At 41.7% G+C, this 21,873-nt stretch overlaps 1 long non-coding RNA gene across 1 annotated transcript in view; it reads right to left on the bottom strand.

Annotated features, from left to right (window-relative positions):
* Positions 1-19,567, bottom strand: part of LOC146979258 (uncharacterized) — a 484,408-nt gene extending 464,841 nt beyond the window's left edge. The window contains exon 1 of the long non-coding RNA XR_015036858.1: positions 19,492-19,567. This is a non-coding gene — a long non-coding RNA (uncharacterized LOC146979258). The remainder of the gene's footprint in view (positions 1-19,491) is intronic.
* Positions 19,568-21,873: the final 2,306 nt, after the last annotated feature.

Genomic DNA, 21,873 nt, shown 5'->3' with positions numbered 1-21,873 from the left:
ACATTTAATTTTCTTTTACTGTCTAATCTGACAGACACAAGTGAAAAACAACATGGATAAATCTGGGAATAAATAACAATTCCTTTAAAAACTGTTATACACATACTGTTGGTATACAGGGATACGTTGTTTCATTTCATGTTTTCATGATGACTGACTGAAAAGATGTACCGTATGGTATATTGAAGTACGCAGCACACAAGTATGCAGGTAATTTGTTATTTTTGGCGCTGGTCATTTCGTTTTATAAATGGATCGCTCCAGAGCTCCTGGTAACAGATTCCTGTTTCTAATACACATGGGATGGGATCGGTGCCTGCACTCCTACTACAGTCTATGCTCAGAGTGGGAACAGCTCTAAATTAAAGGACTTGATTATTAACTTGTGATCAATATAAACACCAGAACCTCTGACTGAAGTGGAGTCGACATGTCATGAGTCACAGATTTTGCTCCTGGTTTTTTCACAGAGGAAGTAAAGTAAAGAGAAAAAAAGGCTTTAAAGGGCACATCAGCATAAAAGAAGTAATTTCCCGGCGACCTCTCGGCCTCTTCCCCGTCTCCGTGCCGACCACCAGCACAAAGAGGCTGCATGAGAGCCACGTCTCTTTATTTTGGAGGTCACTCGCTCCTTTAACGGACACAGGTCTCAGGTCTGCGTTAACGGCTGCTAAAAGCATAATTATTCAATAAAAGCTGCGTTCTGAGTCTCCTCTCACCTCGACCGGCCAACTTTAACTCCTCATTCAAACCTCCACCAGAGGAGACCACGACCACGACCACGCTGAGGTTTTTATTTTTATTATTTTCCAACAGACCCAGAAAAGATGGAGCTCGACCCGTGAAATAAAATATTAAAAACACAAACACACACACACACACACTGAGAAGAAGCAGCAGGACGGAGGCGACGCCTGGAGAGTCGGAGCCTTTACTTTAATCAGTGATGATGTAACTCTCTGTTGTTGTTGCTGTTGTGATCGATAAAGTTATTTCCAGGTGTTTATGGTTCAGAACGTCTTCTCTCCGAAAACAGATTTTCTCCTGCTGAGAGGAGGAGAGCAGCCAGAGGTCGGACCACCACTCAATAACACACTCACACACACACACACACACACACACACACACACAGTTGACTAATAGTGCTGATTAGACTTAATCATTAATGAGCGGTCCAACCTGCTGCTGCTGGACGTCGTCCATGCGCTGATGTTTTTCTCTCGGACACTTTATCAGCCACTGAGGAGTTTACAGGAGTTTTTTTTAACACTTTTACTCACACAAACATCACAAAGTTACACAAAGTCTCCACAACTTTCACTGTTTTCTTCTTTCTTCACTGAAACACTCATAAATCTCAGCTGTTAAAACAGTATCTCTTAGAATTTAAAGGGACATTGTGTAAATTCTCCTGTTCGATCGATTATTTGGTTCTTCAGTCTGTTTTTCATTAACCAGTAATCCCCCCATCAACAAAGTGAAGTGTTCCTTTCAGCTCTGAATGAGCCGTTCATATCATTCATATCTCCATGGAGACGGTAAGCTCGGTGCTGCTGCCATGTGGTGTCTCCATGTTTTTACGTTCAGTGGCAGCGTGACGGTAGGAAACCACGGAAACTCAGCGGAGACACCGGAGCTGTCGGCTCAGGTCGAGGTGGTGTCTGTGAAAAGTCACCGCGGTAACGCAGTGAGGAGGAATGGAGCGTTACACTGATGCTGCATTCACCTGCAGTCGGGCAGACGGCCGTCGCTAACAAACCAGATGTCATTTTAGTCACAGAAGTCCAGAGAAAGCCGGTAAAACGTGGGTCAGGTAAACAATACCACATTGCCATGGCAACATATTGTCACGTGTATTGTTTTGCCTCGTGCTGACGGACCACTTGTTTACATAGAGGCTTGTTTATGTCGTTACGTGCAGCGGCTGTCGTCCGTCTGCCGTCTGCCCAATTTCACGTGAATGCAGCATGAAAAATACGATTGAGTTGCTTGTGATATACAACCGCAACGCTAGATGGGAGGAATTCCTACACAATGTACCTTTAATATATGAACTATTCAAGTTCTCTTGTCTCTTTTCCTCCGTTTTGCAGATTTTGTTTTCAACAAATCCTGAGGTTTAGGATTTAAGGGTCAGGTCTCTTACATTCAGGGTCTAAGGTCCAGATGTTCAGCATCTGATGATGCCTGATGATGTCTGCCCAATTTCACGTGAATGCAGCATGAAAAATACAATTGAGTTGCTTGAGATATACAACCACAACTCTAGATGGGAGGAATTCCTACACAATGTACCTTTATGGTATTGAAGTATAGAATGAAATCCGAGTGTAGAGAAATGGTGATGTCTGTGGTGTCTGTCAGATTTTTTTTCTGTGGTTTGTTTATTATTAGGGAGGTGTCATTGTTTCTTCTTGTTGTGTATAAATGTATGTTTCTTATGTGTAAGTGTGTAAGTCTGAATGTGTATGTTGCGTGTGTGTCGGACCCCAGGAATAATAGCCAATGCTGGTGCGGGTGCTAATGGGGATCCTAATAAAGAAAAGAAAAAAAAGAAAAAGACCAGAGTTTCCTCCTGCAGCTTCTTCTTCTTCTTCTCTGCTCAAACTTTATTGACACAAAATGCAGATTACAGTAACAGAGACATCAGACACATCTGGAACAGCTCTTCACCTTCTCATATACAGTAAAAAGCAGCAGCAGAGAAACATCCAGCGAACAGCGTGGAGAGAATCAATAGTCTCAGTGCGAATAAAGGTGCATTTAAAATGTATGAGTTCAGGGACGGAGCGTGGAGGGGAAACACACGCTGGTACAAACACGCTGTAAATGCACAATTAGATGCACTGTAAAAAATAAAATAAAATAAAATATAAAAAGTGACGAGACCTTTGGATAAAAGATGGACGGTGGACGAGGATGACGTCATCATCAGAGCTCATAGATGATCAGAGGCTTCAGATCCGACCAGATAATCAGCTGCTCCTCTTTCATGTTAAGTCTCCAACTCTCTGCTTCCACTTCCTCTCTCACTTCACACTTTAATTTAATATCATCAGTCGTTCATGTGGTTAAACTCCCGACCCCGACACACTCACACACACACACACACACACACACACACACACACACGCCTTAATAATTAGATTAGAAGCAGATTAAACAGAGTCGGTGTGCAGCTGCGTAAAGACGTTAATCTGATTGTCAGAGAGGTTTTCATCAGTTTAACAGTGAAGCTGATCTCTGCTCAGTCTTTTCTTCCTCTGAGACGGTTGTTACTGTAGAGGTCAAAGGTCACAGATGATGGAGTGAACTGAGCCCACCTTTTTTTTCTCTGTGTTTGTTCTTTTGTGAGTTTGGTTTCATGTTTCTGTCCATCTTTATACATTTTCCATGCAGGACACGTTAGAGCAGTTCAGACGACTGATGTGGCGTTTTCATGCAGGAGGAGCCAGTGTCTGCTGGTCGCTTAGCAACCTCTCATCACAGAAGATGAGATGCTCTGGAGGAAAAAAAAAAAAACGTCTCAATGTTGAATTTTAATCTGAGAAATTTTTCCGAGAGATAAAAGTTTATGAAATTGAACAAATACCAAACTGTGTCTGAAATTCTGAATTTTAAGTTAAAATTTTCTAAATTACACGAAACAAACTCTGATATTTTCTGAAATTGCACAGTCACAACTTTGTGAAAAAAATCACACAAATTGCAAGAAAGACATTTTAGATGTTGGAGGAAAAACTAAAAAATCTGCATGAAATTCACTCACAAATGAGTGTTTTTATATGAAGGAAGGAAACAACAGCTCTGAAAAGAAACTTCAGACTTCAACAGATAAAACAGTGAGGAGGAACACGGCTGCAGCAGGTAGAAGATGTTTACACCGCCAAACTGTTTTTAAATTGCAAATTTAGGATTTGATAATGTCAGAGAACGAGTTTGTGACTTTAAACTTGAACATTATTTAGTTTAAACTCAAAGATTCTCTCTCTCTCTCTCAAACTAGTGTGGCCTGAATGCAGTGAAAATACCTTGTTTTGTGGGCCTTTATTTTGTGCAATTTGATATTTTTTCACTTTTGTGAATATGCTCTGAATGCAGAGATGCATTAGAAATCAAATATATAATTTTGTTGGTCTCCATTTTGTGCAGTTTGATATTATTTTATTCACTTCCGTACATGCAGTTGTCATGGTCGTCCTCAGTTTCATTCATGTGCTCTGAAATGCACTTTGCTCAATAAAGAGCAAAATTAGTTTTTAAAGGCTTGAAAAAAAAATTTCTTGGTTTGAATTCTATAAAAGTGGGTCGCGACTTAATGACCATGGGAAAATGTGGAGCCCAGAGTGAGACTAGTTGAGAACCACTGGTCTAGAATATTTTCTGACGTGATGGAGGAAGAAGAAGAAGAGAGGAAGAGGAGCTCACGGGGACTCAAACTGTTTCTTCTTCTCCCTCAAACACCTGGGGATAAATGAATGAATAAGCGACACACTGGAGCCCTCTCCTTCACTGACGTCCAGCTCTGCAGCTCGGAGCTGTTTGCTCTGACGGGGCCTCGGGGGCCCTCGGGGGGATTCGGGGGTCTCGGCCCCTCTCACACCTCCAACCTTTTAAACCCTCAAATATCCTGCAGGTCCCTGAGGTCACATGACCTGGACGTGTGGGAGATCCACTGTTTGCTTTTAGAGGAAGAGACTCCCTCTGCTTTTATTGACACTGCACCACCAGAGCCCCCCCTCTCCTCCTCCTCCTCCTCTTCCTTCTCCTCCTCCTCCTCCTCCTCCTCCTCCTCCTCCCTCTTTACCTTCATACAGCTTCTTTATGGATAAAATAACTTCTCTTGATGTTTAAAAATCAGACAAAACAGTAATTTCTACATAAAAGTTTCTTAAATCCAGTGCTTCTCTATTTTAATCAGCCGTTTCTTTTCTTTAGTTTGACTGAAGATCTGGAGATGAAGTGAACTCAGATGATTGACAGATGTGCAGGAGCAGCTGGATTTCTACCTGCAGCTTCAAAATCCTTCATTTAATGTAAGGAGCGAGGCTGAACCGTCCTGCCTGGACCTCCACTCACCAACTGACGGTGTTTCCTTCTGCTTCGCTTTGGTCCTGCCTCAGGCTTTAAGTAGATTTTTTAGCAGTGTTTGGCATCTGTCTTTATAGTTTGTTGTCATGCGACATATTGAGAGCAGCCGACGAGATCAGACGCGTTTGATCTCTGATCTCTGCTCAGTCTTTTCTTCCTCTGAGATGGTTGTTACTGTAGAGGTCAAAGGTCACAGATGATGGAGTGAACTGAGCCCAGCTTTTTTCTTTTTGTTTGTTCTTTTGTGAGTTTGGTTTCATGTTTCTCTTCATCTTTAGGACACGTTGAGTAGTTCAGACGACTGATGTGGCGTTTCCATGCAGGAGGAGCCAGTGTCTGCTGGTCGCTTAGCAACCTCTCATCACAGAAGATGAGATGCTCTGGAGGAGAAAAAAAAGTCTAAATGTTGAATTTTAATCTGAGAAAATTTTCCCAGAGATAAAAGTTTATGAAATTGAACAAAAACAAAACTGTGTCTGAAATTCAGAATTTCATATTTTTAAGTTTAAATTTTCCAAATTACAAGAAACAAACTCTGATATTTCCTGAAATTGTAAAGTTACAAATTGGTGAAAAAGAAAAAAAAAAAACTCACAAATTGCATCATGGAGGGAGAAATAAATCCAAACCTGTGACCTTTAATCTGAGGCCTCGTCCAGATGTTTGTGTGTTGTTTCACACAGTGACAGTGTACAGTCCACTGACCTGCTCGTGTTCTCACCGTGTGGACACGAGGACACGGTGGGACGATGCATCAATAAACCACCACATCTGTAACCAGCCTGCTGCAGATGTTTATCACACAGCTGGATTTTTGTTTCTTGTGTTTAAAGAACCTAAAAACACAAAAAAAACAAACACTGGTAAAGTGACGTGACTTCCCTCTGCAGCGATGAGAAGAGATAAAGAGCAAATTAAATCTTGTTTATAGTCGGCGGCGCTGGCGGACGAATGGCGGCGTGTCAAGGCGAGCGCCCGGCGCCGGGTCGTCACCGGCAGATTGCTCCAGAAGTGTCGACATGATTGACTAAGTGAAAACATATGGCGAGGGACGGCGCAGCCCCGGGGACCTTCGACTCGCCCCCTCCTCTCGCCGTCCTCTCCCCCTCCTCCTCCTCCTCGCCCTTTTACCTCCGTCCCTCTCCCCCTCCCTCCTTTTCCAGCTGAGTGGCTCCTAATTGAAGAGGGCGTCGGCTTCGTGTCAACAGCCGCCGATGAGGTCATAAATCGTATGCGAGCGGCCGCCGTTCTTCCTCCTGCAGCTCCGCTCTCTGTTCTGTTCACACTGGGGTTTTATTCACATCCACACACGCATAAACTCGTTTTTTGGTTGAATTAAAGGACAATTCCAGGCGAATTCAACTCAGGGGTGTATCTTCCTATCATTTTAGGTCTAAAAGAAGGAATCTGAAGATTTTCAGTTTAATTGCTCCTGTTTTGCGGTAGTTGTGTCTGTCCCCGCATCGCCACGGCAGCAATGAATGGGAGTGGATGTACCCAAGGATGGACCCAAGTTGCCGTGCACGGTGTGTTCAGGTGCAGTGGGAAAGCTACCGTTTGTGTCATAAACACAGGAATATCAACTCTTTACTTGCTTCAAGTAAAAAAAAACTTCTCTGTGCATGTTTGAGTAGCCATCTGATGCTGTCTGTGGAAAAAAATTGCGGCTTTGAGGGCTGGAAACAGCCTAAACAGCGGAACTTACATCCACTCCCATTCATTGCTGCCGTGGCGATGCGGGGACAGACACAACCACCGCAAAACAGGAGCAATTAAACTGAAAATCTTCAGATTCCTTCTTTTAGACCTAAAATTATATGAAAATACACCCCCGAGTTGAATTCGCCTGGAAATGTCCTTTAATTCGGTAACTTTAGATTAGGGAACACATATTCACCATTAACTAGGTGCTTATTAATATGCATATAAGTAGCTTACTAGCTCCTTATTAAGCACGTATTAACACCTTATTCTACATAGCCTTATTCTACCTCTATATTACACCATGAATTAAGATTTTTCCTGATATTATTTAACTCCTAATTATCGATTATTCATTGTAAATTAATGCATTAATGCTACTAATTCAGAGTGATAAAGGAAGAATTACTGTTCTTGTGCTACTGCCCCTGTACAAGGCCCCAATACCCCACTGGTTATTCACATCATTATTCAGAAACAACATTTATTTACAATGTATAAGCCATAATTAGGAGTTAATATCAGGAAAAATCTTAATTCATGGTGTAATAGAGGTAGAATGAGGCTATGTAGAATAAGGTGTTAATGCGTGCTTAATAACCTACTAATAAGAGCTAGTAAGCTACTTATAAGCACCTAGTTATTGGTGAATATGTGTTCCCTAATCTAAAGTGTTACTGAATTAATTTTTTAAACCTTTTTCTCATCTTGTGCCACAGAAGCAAAGAAAATAATTTATTGTATTTTTACTTTGGCGTCTCGGACCGCTGTGAAGCAGCTCAGTGAGTTTTATTTGTCAGACGGTCTCTCACTTGACCTTTGTGTTGTGCAGCAGTGTGTGTGTGTGTGTTTGTGTGTGTGTTGTTCCCGTCTCAACAGGAGGAAACTCTGATCAATTTATTCCCAGGATAGAAATCTGTGTGTAAAGCCCAGCAGCTGTGCATTGATTGATTGAATGCTTTATTTAAGTGTCCTGAACCTGGTGGTGTCTCCGCCCACATGGCCTTATACAAGACTGTTCAGAAGAGTTCAATCTCCATCACAAACCAGATGAATAGACTTTTTCTAGAAACCTGGCTGCAACAAAAATCTCCTCACCATCAGACGACCAGGAGAGATCCACTGGAAACAGACACAAAATGAAACATTATGGTCACATCTCTTCTAGACTTTCCTAATCGGACTGAATAGATCAAATTCTGGTAGTGAACCAAGTGGTTTCGCAGGGTTGTGACACAAAAAAAAATGTATCAACCATTTTATAGCCGCTTCTTTTCCCGTTATTGTCTATGAGAAAAATGCTACCGCCACCTGCTGTGTTGGAGTGTGAACCAGAGTCACCTGGTTATGTGCTGTTGCTCATCCAAACGCTTATTTTTCCCAAGCTCCCAAATAATAAGGAGAAACTTAGGAGAAACTTGGGACAAAAAACTATGAAATGAATGTATCTTGAAGAGGAAGAAGCTGTGTATCAGTCACATAAGATACCTTTAATGAATTTACTTTTCAGATCTTCTATCCGAGCTTTATGCAGAATCTTTTTTTTTTTCTTTTACATTGCTCCCAAATTTTGGAATAAAAGCTCTCAATATAGGTCAACATAAAAGATGTGGTGCAAAAAATAACTCTGTTGCGTTTTTATTTGCAGATTTCAGAATAAAATACCAAGAGAAACCAAATCCTGCCAAGTTGTTGGATGGTGGGTCCAGGTGGTGAGGGGGCGGGGCTTAGTTGTGACATCACAAAGTCACAGGAAGTCCTGACGGCTGGTTTTACAAACAGGAAGAAAATAATCACAAGAATGAAGATGAGGTGTTAACTCAAATTAAAAATGACCATGGATTCCCTTTGACATGTGGAGGAAGACAAAAGCAATCAATCTCAGATTAACCTGATCAAGACAGATCAATTTGTAGATCATGATAAACCAATAATAACAATGAACAGGCTGTTACCTGTTAATGCTTCTGCTCCATGAGAGTTTTTCTTTGTCATCTTGTGGATTTTAGGATTAAAGTCGTGACTTTAATAAAATTTTACACAAATAAAGTTACTTTGTATAATGAAGCTGAAATGAGCTGCGAGTTCCTGTCAAGTATTTTGTCTCGATGTCGCTCTCGTCTACGTCCTGTCACCTCCTGATTATATAAAAGTATACAGACTCGTCTCTGGGAGAGCGAGGACAGGCAGGAGAACCGGTCCCTTGGGACAGACGACAATATGGACTATGGGATATTATATTAGTTCCGCATCAGTTTTGTTCTTTTTCAGACGTCGGATCTCAGTTCATCACATCAAACCTGCTGCTGCGTCTTTTTCTGTACCTGCTGATTAAAAGTGAAGGCGCTCAGTGATTGGCCGTCTCACCTCGTCGAGGCCGGCGTGTTTGTTTCCCCACGCAGATATGCAGCTGAGGATGAGGAGGAAGAGAAGGAGGATGATGATGATGATGAGGAGGAGGAAAGGCAGCACCAGTTTCTCTTTGGGGAAGCTCTTGTCTGTTAATTAGCGATGAGCAGATGGAAGAAAGTCCACATCTCGCTGGGGATCAATTCTACCCAAGAAGCGGTAGCAGCAGCGGCGGCGGCTTCGGCAGCGGAGACAACCTCCGTTTATTTATTTCTGAGCTCAGCAGCAGCAGCAGCAGCAGCAGCGGGGCAGTGTCACCTCCCTAACGTGCATGCGAGAGGAGGAGGAGGCGGAGGAGGAGAGGAACCCTGGAGAGTTTGGAAGAGGAGTCTTAGACACACACACAAGACGCGAGGAGCGCCTCGTCTTCACAGATTTCCTCGGAGACCGCGAGAGGAGCGGCGTTCAGCTGGCGGTTGAGTCTTGAGTTTAGTTACTTATCATTACTTTGTTTACAGCCATCTGTTTACACTCACATCCTCCTCATCCTGTCTGCTCGTGTCTCTGAGCGCCGAGCGCCGTAACCCCCCGGCCTCCTGCCAAAACTCAACTGAAGCCTCGCCGACAGCTGCAGCAGCGGCGATGACGATGGTGGCAAAGGAGGACGTTGTTGATTTCTTTTTTTTCGACGGCACATTAAGAGAAATTTGCAGCAAACAAACAAACAAACAAACAACACCTACAGAAGCAACCTACAGCCAATATACAATATGCAAAAGAGAGCATAAGAATAGTGAACAAAGCAGGTTATTATGATCACACCAATGCAATGTTCATAAAATCACTGGACTGACACTGAAATTTTGGGATCTAGTAGAATTCAAAACCGCACAAATTCTGTATAAGGTACTTCATAAATTACTTCCTGGCCATACTAAAAAACTTTAGTTATAGAGAAGGGGGGCACAATCTAAGAGGGAGATGGAATTTTAAACAACCAATTGTTCACACTACTCTGAAAAGCATGTGTGTATCTGTCTGTGGGGTGAAGCTGTGGAACAAGTTAACTGATGAGATCAAAAAAGTAAAAATCTGGTGCAATTTAAAAATAAGTTAAAAATGTTCATTTTGGAAAGATACAGTCTTGAAGGTGGGGAATGATTTAAATTGATGATTGACAAATGTTAAATGTCTATTTTTTGCTTGGTATTTGTTGAGTATGTAGGTGTGTGTAGCCTATATGTGTGTAGATGGCATGTATGCTTGTTTGTTTATGTAAAGGTACTGTATATTTACATGTAGGCTATGGTGGGCATCTATAAGCTTGTAGCTTCAGCCCTGACCCTTTCGATCAGCCATGCAGACCTGCTTTTACAGGGATGTGTAACTGTTTTTTTTTTGTGGTTCTATTTATTTTTTCTGATCGAAATAAACCCAAACACTCAAACACTCAAAAGGGACCCTGTGGAGGCACCTGCAGAATCACAGGGTCAACCAACATCTTCGTCAATCTAGTTAGCGGTTAGCTCACAGTTAGCAAAGCAGCAGGAGAGAGAAGACAAACAGGAAGTGACATCTGCAGTCAAGCTCTTCAGAATAAAGATGAATATAACATAGACTGTGTCCGAAATCACCCCCTACTCACTATATAGTGACCACGCCATGTTGTAGTGGTGTCCGAATGTTTAGTGATTATTAATGTTCACTAGGCTATATAGTGCACTGAATGTATCCCACAATTCACCACAAAATGTAGGCTAGTGAACATCCAATGGTCACTAACCGGAGCAAGATATCCCATAATGCATTGCGGTCACGGTTCGCCGTTACCAGAGCGACCGGTGTAAATGTGTCCGGTCGCGGCTTCCACAGACTCCCAAAACAAACGTCGGGGCAAATTTCCTAACAAGCGTTATAAACTGACCACAGACTCTGGATAGCGAGGCTAATTTCTGTTAGCCTGTCTATGGTGTTTTACATTTTACGTTAGCATTAAGCTAGCAGACTTTATTAGTTGGCTGTGTGTGTTTTGAACGTTGTTTCAAACTATGTGGGTTTGATTGAACATCTTCTATGCTTAAATATAGGGAGTAGGGAATGAGTGAGTGATTTCGGACACAGCCATACTTTCTAAAACCAGCCGTCAGGACTTCCTGTCACTTTGTGATGTCACAACAAAGCCCCGCCCCCTCACCACCTGCACCCACCATCCAACAACTTGCAGGATTTGGTTTCTCTGAGTGTTTTATTCTGAAATCTGCTCTATTTTTATTGGATCACTTTAGAAAAAAGTAAACCAATCAGAAGAGAGGCTCGGAGCCTCCTTCTGTCTTCTGATTGGCTGACACCAACATGTTGCTACTAGAGCTCCAGAGAAAAGCTTTGTTTATGTCTTCTTGTAGATCAAAACTTCAGATAAAAACCCAGAAGAAAAAGACAATGTGGATCTTTAAACCTCGAACAAGTGAACGATTGAGACTTGTCAACATTAAAGAGGCTGTGATTCGTCTTTTCATGAATAAAATCAGTGCTGGTGAGTCGATCATCTGAAGTGAGTCTCCTTTGTTAAAACAAGTGACAGATTCTTCTTCTTGGCAACGATTTGGCTCCTCGATGTGTTAAAAAAATAAAAAAAAGCCAAGTGCTGCGAGGACGGACGCCCACATCCTTAACAACACACCTGTCTTCATAATAAGTCTGGCAGTCATTAGAGCAGAAGACAGATAGAAGGCGAGAGAGAGCGCGGTCCTGAGGGGACACTGAGGAAGACAAGTGCTGCCGACAGAGAACCGTTTATCCCAAACCCTCCGTCCTCTGTTTGTCAAGAAATCAGTAAAAACGCAGCAAACGATGTTAAAGCCAAGTTAATGTCTGTGTGTGTGTGTGTGTTTGTGTGTGTGTGTGTGTGTGTAGGTTGTACACAATTAAGAGCAGAGAAGAGAAATCAATCCAGAGCTGTCCTCCATGTTTCTTGTTTCCTTCTAGTTAGACCTCAAAGATTTAACAGGGAGCATCGCTGAGTCCTGCATCTTGTTTAGGCCTCCAGGGCCCGAGCTGCAGGTCTGAACCAGACTTCTGTGTTCATGTTTCTGATAAACTATGAGACATTGGGGGTGGAAGAAATAATGATAACCATGTTCGAATAAACTGAAGTGTCAATGTTTGATCCACAGTGAAAAGATAAGGCAACCCGTATATTTTATTATCACTCTTTAGTTCAGGGGCCACAGACAAGACAATTTGATCTCCAGTTGGCTGGACCAGTACAATAATAAGTATAACCTATGAATAATGAGAAATCTTCAATGTTTCCCTTTGATTTGGTGCAACGAAGAACAAGAACATTATTAAGATGTTAAACATTAACTTTACATTTACACAACATTATGGACAACCTAAAACTTCTGGTAATTTTCACACCTGGCAAATTCATCCCAATAGGTCGGATTGGACCCTCTGGTGGTCCGGTTTTGGCCCACAGACCGTATGTTTGACCGTATCCCTGGTTAGACCAAACACTTGGTGTGTTTTTCCGCTAGCTGCTGCAAGCTTGTCAAAAAAACACATTTTCACTGATAATAAAACTAATCTATGAAAGTTTGAAAGGTTCAGTGGTTGAGTCACTGTCGGTCACTGAACACTTGACTTGAAAAAACTAAAACATTTATTTGTTAAACAAAAAAAAAAGGCTGCAAACTTTTTTTTTCTAAATTAACTTAAAGGAATAGTTCACTCAAAATTGAAATTTCACTCATTATCTACTCACCCTCATGTCGACTAAGGGCTGGGGGAAGTTTCAGAGTTATCCGTGGCCAAATCTTGCGAGATTTGGACGGACCAGGAAGAGGAGCTGCCGTTACAAACAAGTTTGAAATATAGACTTATTTAATTTTTTTCGGAACAATTTCGCATTTCGAGGCTTCAATACAAGACGGACATTACATACGAGCAGCATGGAGGTATTTGGATGTTTTTTGTTGTGTCTTTTTGTTACGAAGACAGTTGGTATCCATTTGCAACCGATATATGGACATGCAGTGCTACGCCGAGACCCCCTGTAACTCAGAGAAGCCACGGAGGACTGAAACTTCTCCCAGCTCTTAGTCCACATGGGGGGGAGTAGATAATGAGTGAAATTTTAATTTTGGGTGAACTATTCTTTTAATAAAGAAAACAAAATAAACTTTGACATTAAAGACAAAAGTGTCCAACAGGTGATACAGGTGATGTGATGATAGGTTCAGGCCTCTGAGCCGGGTTACAGCCAGACTAGAGCTGGACTACAGCCGGACTAGAGCCGACTTCTGAGGCCTGTGCAGAGCTCTCTCGTCCTGAGTCGTATCTGTAACTAATGGATCCAGAGTGAAAGATAAACATGAACGTGACTCTTCAGTGGAGTCAGGACTCTGAGCTCTCTGATTAAAACCAAACCTTTAAATAAAACTTTTTTTTATTCTTCACTCCAGCCTTAGACTTCTTCCTTCCTCTGCAGCTTTGTACATCAGCTGCCGTCTCTCAGTCCACTTCTCCACTCTCCACTCCTACACCAGAGTGGAGCAGGTTTTCTGTAGTTTTATCTCCCCCCGAACACACCACTGGACCTCTGTCTCCCTGATGAAAGCTACGTTTCCTCTGATTCAGCACTTGTTTAAAGGATTCACTAATCCAGCTCTTATTATTGGAGACAGATTGGAGCAGCAGATTTTTTTTCCTCTTCAGAATTTGCAGGTGGACCGGGACTAAAGGAAACAGACTGAGGGTCCGAGGAGCCAAGAGCAGCTTGACAATAGAGTTAGCAGACTGCTGCTCTGATGGCGCCGTAACAAAGACAGAGAAATCTCTCCACATCAGGTCGCTGCTGCTTTCTGCTTTCAGGGATCTGTGCTTTGTAAACGCCGCAGGTCTGTGGCGACGGCTGACGAAGCGTTTTCCTCTTAGGGATTTATGAAACAGTCGAGAGCTCGACATCAAGGGGGGAAGGGGGGGAAGGTGGGGCTGCTCACACTTTCACCAACAAACAAAAAAACACTCTTCTTGCACTCTAACAGATTCACCAGGGTCCGGGTTCAGGATCATGGGCTGTGAGGCGTTCACTGTCAGTTCCTCCATCTTTCATACGCATGTCTGCTGAATCACTGACTTTATTTTATATATTTTGCATGAACATATCATTTAAAATGAACAATCATTATGAGGTATGAAACCCAAAGGGGCTTATATGAAAACCTCACCCATGAAGAATATGTTCAAAAATGTCTGTTTGTTTCTTAGTGTTTTTATTGAGCCTGTCAAAGATGAATTTCTGTCACTCGTGACAGACAATAAAGTTTATCTATCTATCTATCTATCTATCTATCTATCTATCTATCTATCTATCTATCTATCTATCTATCTATCTATCTATCTATCTATCTATCTAAACCAAATTTGTTACAAGAAAAGACAAGAAAATAAGGAATAATTAAATGTTGAAGATGATAACGAAAAATAAGTAGAAAAAAGTTAGTGATTATGCTGTGAATATAGGAAAAAAGGAAGAATACATACATGAATGAATAATGCAAAACAATAAATATACATGTAATAATGAGAATAGAAGGAAAAAGAGAAAAAAAACATGACAATAAATAAACGACATAATTATAGATGTCTTATTATCTCTAATATTACTATTAGGCCTGGACCAGTGTGAGATTCTGATGGTATGATAACCTTAAACAAAAATATCATGCTTTCACAGAGGTGTTGTGATTACAGCTCTAAAATGTGATGTTTTGGAAAGTCTGGGTAAAAATAAAAATATATAACTTTAAAATTGAACACAGTTTTTATTGTTAAACATTATGTATTGGTCATAAGTAAAGTGTGTCAAGTTAAAATTGATTCTGTCCACTGTGCGTGACTGCACTTGTCAGTTGCTTTACAAAGCCCAACACTCTTTCTTGTGAAATTGAAATATAGATACAAAGAAAATGTTTGTATGTACTGTACATAAAAAGGTAAATTGCACTGTTAGCTTGAAACATAGAGCTACTGTACATGCTACATACCGTAAAATAGGATTTTTATGAATGAAATAAGAAATCAATATGCACAAACTATGAACTTTACAAATATAATATATAACAAACTCACAGCTTCTCCAAGGCTCAACGGCGGTGGATAAAAAAGATTAAAGGAGGGACGCTGCTCTGGAGCACATTTCTATTCGTAATAGTATCCAATATGGCCGAACTGACTTATGACCTTACCCATGTGACGTTGACAAACAATAGAAAGGCAGAGAATTACAAAATAAAAGAGCACTTTTCAAAATAAAGCTAGGATTCACTGCTGAGCCACATCACAAAATGAAAATAAATGCAGTCCTTTCATTAATATTATATCCATTAATAATGCAGCTGCACACAAAACCGTGACTTTTTCATACTGTGGTGGTTTACCTAGAGTACAGTAACCACATTCCTGCTCTCTACACACAGTTACATCCATCTACTTGAGGCTCCTTGACTGATGATTTGTTGCCGTTATAAATTAATTGCACATTTATTTTGGACAGAAAATGTCAGTGAAATGTCACCGTCTCCACACGCAGCTGCTGCACTGATTAAGAAACATAACATAACATTTATTTACACTTTTTAATCTCTGTCATAATCAGCCCAGACATTAACAACTGTAGTAGGAGTTTAATGTAAATGCTGCAGGTCTAGGAGCATTTTATTTTTCAAGTTTACTCTCCGTCTGTCTGATTCTTCTGGACACGATGTCACGGTAACAACATTTTGCTGGTCAAAGTCAAAGGTCAGTGGCGAGATCACAGAATGCAGCTTGGCCTTGTGACAGTAAATATCTCAGTAAAAAATACAGGATACACAGGATAAAGAATATTCACCTGCGCTCAAGGACAAACTGATCTGACTGTGGTAAATAGAGATCACAGGAGTTTGACCCCGTGGTTTTGAAGGACACATTTTAATAACCATAACTGGAGGATTCAGAGCTGCTGTGACAAAGTTTCAGAAGAAATATTCATATTTTCTGTGACTGTGGAGCCGGAGGTGATTTAGGTTTTAACACCGTGGTTCTGGTTCTGGACTCAGACGTGTGTTGATGAGTCTGAGAGGTCGCAGGTCCCAGGAAGTGAAGAGGAAACACCAGAGTTGAAGGATGAATGATGGCTGAAGGTGGAGGGATGGAGAACAACATGAACACTCTGATGGTGCTGATGTTTGATGTCACACACCAGAGGAACATGGTGGTGGTGACAGTGTTTGTGTGATCTCTACTCGTCTGTAGAGAATCACTCAACAGGACTTTTTTTTATTTTATTTTTTTACTGCAGGAGCTTCAGGGACCAGATCAGGACCTGGATCCCTGGACCTCCTGCTGAGATCTGAGATCAAACAGCAACAAGCTGCTCCCACACACAGCTAACACTCACACACAGCTAATATTACACTTAGCCTACACAGTGTCGGCTGTGTTCTCCAGTCACAAGTCTCAGTCCATGTAACAGGCGGATGAACCAGATCAGATCTTCTTCTGTGGCACTTTCGTCTGGTCAGAAGCCATAAACCTACTGTAACAGTTCATGCTGCCATCATTGTTGCTTCTACTTCTACTGTTTTCTGCTGCTGGCTTCTACTACTTCCTATTCACCTTATTCTCCGGGGCAACCATGGAGTCAATGGAACGCTGTGAGATTGTGTTGGAACTTCCGGCGACGACCGGAAGTCGTATAGTACATTAGCGGTAGCTTGATTATTTGAGTCCGTTCTCAGATGTTTCTTGTTGGCAAATCCGGGTTTTTTTTCCCGTTGTCGACTGCAAAAAATGACGAGCATTATAAAGAGGAAGCTACAATCACTGGAAGAAAACGTGTGAGTTTTTATAGCAGTTGAGCATCGACCTCATCTTCTGTCCCAGTGTGTGTGGAGCTCTGTACGACCTGCACCCACCTCCATCTACTCTAGAGTCTGGTTAAAAATAATTAAATAAATCCCCGTGTCCCCGCTGATTTCAGCCAAGGTGAGCAGCTTGTTTGGAGAGTAGGAGCGAATTAAAAAAAAAAAAAAAAAAACGCTATCACAGCCCGAAGCAACACTGTTAATGCACATAAGAGGCTGCTTTTAATTTCTGACAGCTGGACATTGCGCTACTTTTAATTATGAAGCTTCATCCATTTAAACAAAATAAACTAGAGGAACAACTTTCATGTTTAAATTGTGTTTTATAGCCTACTTTTATATATTTTACTGATCGCAATTCAGGCTGGGTGTGCGTATGAAAATATGCTACAGTGTTTCTCTTTTCTTTTCTCTTTTTTGGAGGGGGCGGGGGGTAGTTTAGGTGACAAAGACATTTTTAACTGTGAAAATAGAGATGTATTCAATATTTGCATTTGGGCAATACTGCTGTAGGCGAAACAAGTTTATTCATGGCCACATTTAAGTTACAGTAGTTGAGGGAGGGTTTTATTTCTAAACCCCTCCGTTTATTTCTTTTACACATTAGCGAGCAGGTTCACAGCGTGAACAGCGTGTCCCGACCCGACCAGGCTCTGGACACGGAGCAGAGACCCAGGTCCGATAGTGCAAGGCTCTCTGAAGCAGAGGATGAGGCCAGCTTCCCGTCAGTCTTCACAGACAGTCCAGAGTTGAACGAGTTTCTGATCATATAGTTGTCAGTTTGCTCCAGGTGACAGTCGACCCTCACAACAAACCCCCCCCCCTCCCTCTCTCAGTAAATAGTTCCGACGTCCATGCTGCAGCTTATATCCAAGTAATATAATAGCCTATATATAAATGAGCTCCTGACGCTCAGCTCAACAGTTGGTAAATAGCAGCGGATCAGCGCGATCTCTCCCTCCGTACTGGTTCTGCCAGCTCCACTTGGATTTCAAAGTAAAAGTCACGCTGTAAATGAGTTAAATTGTGAAACAGCGGCGCTTTTATAGCCGATTTTAGGATTAAACTCTGAATATATGAGCTAAACATCTGTTACCATAAGTTTCCATGGCGATCTAGCTGGGTTGAAAGAGAGAGTACAGGAAAGCCTGGCTTTAGACTCAATAAAAAATATATAATTATAAAATATAACCCACTAAACTCGCTTCGAAGTACACCCCTCAAGTGTTGTCCATGTTGATTTGATTGTCTGTATTGTAATTGTCCCGCAATATACTGCAAATTCAGTCGATTGTTTACATCAGTTTTTACTTCCGCATTTGACCGGAAGTCGTAACACAATCGCGGCCAAACCGGAAGTGGCAAAGTGGGCGGGGCTACATAAGGTGAATAGCCTAGTATTTTTTTCAGCCGGTGCATTGCAACAGATATTGCAACGGCGAATGCGCCAAGTATTAATGCCTTCGCGCTCTGTTAAGGTCCGCATTCAAATTGCAAACAGAGACAGGCAAAGGTAAAACTAGGGCTTAAAGGACAATTCCAGGCGAATTCAACTCGGGGGTGTATTTTCCTATCATTTTAGGTCTAAAAGAAGGAATCTGAAGATTTTCAGTTTAATTGCTCCTGTTTTGCGGTAGTTGTGTCTGTCCCCGCATCGCCACGGCAGCAATGAATGGGAGTGGATGTAAGTTCCGCTGTTTAGGCTGTTTACATCCCTCAAAGCCGCATTTTTTTTCCACAGACAGCGTCAGATGGCTACTCAAACATGCACCCAGAAGTTTATTTACTTCAAGCAAGCCGACATGTTTGTAAAACTAGATCTAATTCAAAGTCTCCCGGAGTCTCGCGCGAGCCCGAAGTTGCAGTGCTGGTGTGTTCAGGTGCAGTAGGAGCTACCGCTTGTGTCATAAACACAGGAATATCAACTCTTTACTTGCTTCAAGTGTACATTTTTTTCCACAGACAGCGTCAGGTGGCTACTCAAACATGCGCCGAGAACTTTTTTTAATTTAAGCAAGTAAAGAGTTGATATTCCTGTGTTTATGACACAAACGGTAGCTTTTCCCACTGCATGTGAACACACCGCGCAGCAATTGGGTCTCGTGCGAGACTCCGGGAGACTTTGAATTAGATCTAGTTTTACAAACATGTCGACTTGCTTGAAGTGAATAAACTTCTCGGTGCATGTTTGAGTCTCCATCTGACGCTGTCTGTGGCTTTGAGGGATGGAAACAGCCTAAGCAGCGGAACTTACATCCACTCCCATTCATTGCTGCCATGGCGATGCGGGGACAGACACAACTACCGCAAAACAGGAGCGATTAAACTGAAAATCTTCAGATTCATTCTTTTTAGACCTAAAATGATAGGAAAATACACCCCCGAGTTGAATTCGCCTGGAATTGTCCTTTAACACCAGAGGTGACAAGTAAAGAAGTACAAATACTTTCAGAGTCCTCCGTTCCTTCTCTGAGTTACGGGGGGCTCCGTGCAGCAGTATTTGTCCATATAATGGTTGTCAATGGATACCAACTTTCTTCGTCCAAAAAGACACCCCAAAAAACATCCAAATACCTCCATACTGCTCGTCTGTAATGTCCCTCTTGTATTGAAGCCCCGAGCTGTAAACTGAGACACTGGGAGCTTCCGCTACAAACAAGCTTAAAACATAGACTTATTTAATTTTTTTCTGAACAATTTCTCATGTCGGGGCTTCAATACAAGAGGGACATTACAGACGAGCGCTATGTAAGTATTTGGATGTTTTTTGGTGTGTCTTTTTGGACGAAGAAAGTTGGTATCCAACCATTATATGGACAAATACTGCTGCGCGGACCCCCCTGTAGCTCAGAGAAGGGACGGAGGACTCTGAAACTTCTCACAGCTCTGAGTCGACATGAGGGTGAGTAGATAATGAGTGAAATTTGAATTTTGGGTGAACTATCCCTTTAACACACCGCTAATATTAGACACAGCTAACACACAACTCAATGCTTGTTAATGTTTCTCCAACAGACAGAACCAATCAACCTAAACATGTATTAATGCAAACACTATCAGTATATTCAGTGTTATACAAAAAACATAAATTGACAACATTGACTCATTAAAGAAACAGAAACTGTATAATTATATTTCCCTCCAACTGTTGCCAACAACACAACACACGGTGAATATTTGCTTCTGTCTGTGTAAAAAACGCCCACGCAGGTAAATGAAAAGTAACAAAACTTTGTTCACAAAGACAAACGAACAAACGGCCTCACTTGTAAACACATGTTTTGTTTGTGTTGTATTGTTTAGTGGAGAGCGGTGAAGAGGATAAAACCTGAAACATCCCACAGACACCAGCTTTCAAGTGTCTGCTGACGCTTCGTTCTCCATTGTTCTCCACTCGCCGTGTGGGAGTCGAGTGTAGTTAAGTTTGCGGGGGGTCAACAACCATCACTGTCACCATGGAGATGCAGCATCCCTCCTCCCCTCACCCCCCTTCCTGGTGTTTATTTGAGTATATATATATAGGTACTGTATATTAGTGTGTGTGTGTGTGTGTCAGATCTGTGAGAACATGCAGCGTCTGGAAATCGGCCGTCACCAGAGAAGCTGCTGATTCAGGGGCCGTGATTTGCAGCCGAGCTTCATTTGCAAAAATCATGACTGGGGCAATACACCCGACAGGGCCGTGTGTGTGTGTGTGTGTGTGAGTGAGTGTGTGTGTGTGTTGACAGACAGGCGGAGGCAGAGCGAGGCAGAATTACGGCCTCAGTGACACAGAAACACTCAGATATAATGAAGAAAGTGCAAAACGAAGGAAACTCCAAGCGAAGCACTCTGTCTGTAATACGAATCGGTTCAGACATAATTTAACTGAGGTTTGAATTCCTGCTGAATAAAAAAAAAGCTGAATAACTTTTTTTGTTGTTGTTTAATTCCTCCGGCTCCACACAGACACACACACACACACAGAGTGAATTAAACCTGCACTGGACATAAACCTGGATTAGTTCATCCTGGATTCATCACAGATTAACTCAGCATGGATAAAGAGAGAAGTAAATATTCTCCAACTGAACTAAAGATAAGTTTGGGTTATGTACAAATGAATGGTAATATATGTTAATTTCTAATAGCAGTTGGCATTAAGTGACACCACAGTGACAACCAAGGAATTAATGCGACGTTCATAAATTAAATATCAGAGTGAGTGTGGAGCTGGAGGATGATCACAGACAGGAGTTGTGTTTCCTTGAACACAGTTTGTGTGATCTTTGTTTCAGGTGCAGAGGTGAAGCGTCACTGAGGATGATGATGATTTTTACGTGTTTTTTATAATTTAGTTTTAAGGTAATTTAAAATTGTATAAAATCACAGGTTGGTGGAAACATATTCAGTTCAGTTTCATTTTATTTGTTTAGCACCAAGTCACAATAAACGTTATCTGAAGGCTCTGTTCTTTAAAAGAAAAGAGAGTGTAAATTGATTGATTGTTAATTCTTACAATGCAAATAATAACAGGTGATACTGTATGCAGTATATTTGTGTAGTCTAATCTGTCATAAACAAGAGATTAATTGTCGGTGCAAGCTACTTTTAGAATGGCGGAGCAGAGCTGTGAGCTGCTCAGAGCTACGCTACGGAGGCTCATGGGATTTCTTGGTTTCCCTCATCAAACTCATCAAATACACAATCCAACAACTCCACAACGCTCTGGTGGACAAGTTGTGACCTGCACATTCACCACGCTATGAGATAATAACACAACGTTACCAGACAGAGTTGTTTTAGAGGGAAATGCAGAGACTGCTTGATGAAGAACTGTCCC

This window comes from Trachurus japonicus, chromosome 10 (genome assembly GCF_045865225.1).
Source record: "Trachurus japonicus isolate A0001 chromosome 10, Traja_1.0".
In the NCBI taxonomy this organism is placed as follows: Eukaryota; Metazoa; Chordata; class Actinopteri; order Carangiformes; family Carangidae; genus Trachurus; species Trachurus japonicus.
Note: the sequence above shows the minus strand (reverse complement) of the source record. Positions and strands in the feature narration are given on the sequence as shown.